Source organism: Zalophus californianus, chromosome Y (assembly GCF_009762305.2).
Source record: "Zalophus californianus isolate mZalCal1 chromosome Y, mZalCal1.pri.v2, whole genome shotgun sequence".
NCBI lineage: Eukaryota > Metazoa > Chordata > Mammalia > Carnivora > Otariidae > Zalophus > Zalophus californianus.
Genome location: NC_045613.1, coordinates 3,608,664 through 3,610,965, shown reverse-complemented (window position 1 = coordinate 3,610,965; position 2,302 = coordinate 3,608,664).

The window sequence follows — 2,302 nt, the reverse complement described above, 5'->3', positions numbered from 1 at the left end:
CACGGATGTCCCCGGTTTGGGAAAGAGCTAGGGGTTTCAGTCTCCTTCCGGGCCACATACCTCTTGTCGTGTGGCCCCTCTCATCTTCCCTCCCAGGCAAGGACAATGCCAGATGTCTGTCATTGCACGAATGTCACCCAGGAGTGGGAGTGGACATGGACAGCATCCACATGAAGGACGAAGGTATTGAAACCAAGGTCCAAGACCATGGGGGTGCATATGAAATACATAATGGGGGATATGCGTGGATAACCGGTTGGGGACTATGCCTGTATATATGTGCATATTTCCCCCGACGGAGATGGTGGGGTAGGGGGCGTGCAAGAAGACTCTGCTTGTGGGTGATGCCTGGAAAGACTGGCTTGCATTGGCACCAGACCAACAACCCCAAGCCTAATCTGCTGCCTCGAAACCACACTTGGGCATTCTCTCACCCCATTTGTGGGACAGCTCTGTGGACCTGATTGCCCGGCTAGATGCGCCGCTCACAGTATAACCCGGCTGGCCCAGAGTTAAGTTGAGAATGGATGCGTTCTCCTCTACAGGCCAGATGAGCCAGGAAACCCTTCCTGGGCATTCGTGCTATTGGCAGCTTGCAACACAAGATGTTCCATCTCTGGTGGTGAAGGCGTTCATGCTGCCTTTCCCCTGGGGGCTGTCTTCAGCTCCTAGCCACGTGGCCTTCCAAAGAGTGGGCACTGAGGACACCCTCAACATGCCTTGACTCTCCTTGAAAATACGCAATTTCACGAAACCCTAACGTGTTTGTGTGTGTATGTGTGTGTGTGCCCGGGGCATGGCAGGAGTGTGGACGAGGACTCGCACAGCATCAGAGCGTGACCAGCCACAAGAAGTCGAGGAGGCATTCACTGCTGTGAGAGATGGGTGGATGAGTCTACGTGTTGCTTTGCCTACACAGGACAGAAATAGGGGAAAGGATCACCAGTGGCAGTGGCACTGGAGAGTATCTAGCACGTACCTGAAGGGACGGGAAAGGAGACTTAAACAAGTTAAGAAGGGCTTCGTGTCTGTGTGTGGGTTTGTTCTTGGAGGCAGTACAAGCTCACCGCACATGACTGAGCCAGAGAGTTTGTGTGGGTTACGTGTGTGCGTCTTTGCGTGAGCTCGGCGGTGTGTGTGTTGCTGTGGCTCAGTTTGCATTCCTGTGTGATGCAGACCTTGTGTTTCTGTTCCCTGAGATTCGTGAGGGCAGGTGTGTGTGCGTGTGTGCCTAAGACCGTGTTTATTTGTTGTGGTGTCTCTGCGTGAGTTCTTGGGTTGAGGGGGGGGGTGTGTTTTAGTACCGGGGCAAGCGTCTATGGCTGTGCCATAGACCTTGTGTGAGTGTTCTGCATGTGTTTGGGGCGAAACTGTGCAAAGCTGTGGTCAGAGAACCAGTTGAAGGAGTTAAGACTGGTGTGGTGCCTGCGACTATAGGCCTCCCGTTCATAATTCTGGTGCCACTGGATGGGAGTGGAATGGGCCGGTCCGTACCCTGCTGGAAGATGAGAATGGGAGACGGCGCCAGGTAAAGTTTTGGGTTCGACCCTCCGTGTTGCACCTGCTGCCGCCCATTCAGGCAGCAGCCTCTTACCAGCAGCACTGAGGACATACCCCTTCACAACACCTTCATCCCGGAAGTAGGGGTTTATTTCGAAAGAAGAGCAGGATCTTGCAGCAATCACGGGGAAACCTGAGTTCCTCCACCTGCCGGGTGGCAGACTGGAGGAGACGGGGGTGAAATGTCTGACCAGCAGACCCTCCCCGTTCTGATTTTGGGGCTGGATCTCTTCGGCACGCTCCCCTCTCCCGTTCCCCGCCCCGGTCTCAGTCTGCCACGCCAGACCTTCAAATCCGTCATGTAGCCAAGGTGGCCTTCATCTTGCTTCCTGATCACGGCTGACATCTGGGGGTGGTTCACAAACTGCTGTGAGTCTAGGACCCTCCGAGGGCTGGAGATGAAAGAGCTACAACAACAGAGGAAGTCTGGACAGCAGCCGGGCACCGCCCCCCCTCTGCTTCCCGATCGCACGCCCCCACAAGGGCTGCATCAAGACCCGCTCACTGGGCCCCCGCACGGAATCCTGTAGATCTCAACACTCACACAGGAAGCGGTGCATCCTCAGGGAAACCGCTCCCGCCCCACACCGCCCTCCGCAGGCCATACTCATGTCCTGACAGCCAGACACAACCAGTTCATCTCCAGACAAGCACACGTTCCTGCCTCAGGCTGACCAGGTGGGCACTCACAACCATGCGCCTGCCTTGAAACCCCAAGGGGAACTCGAGCTTTGCCTGGAGT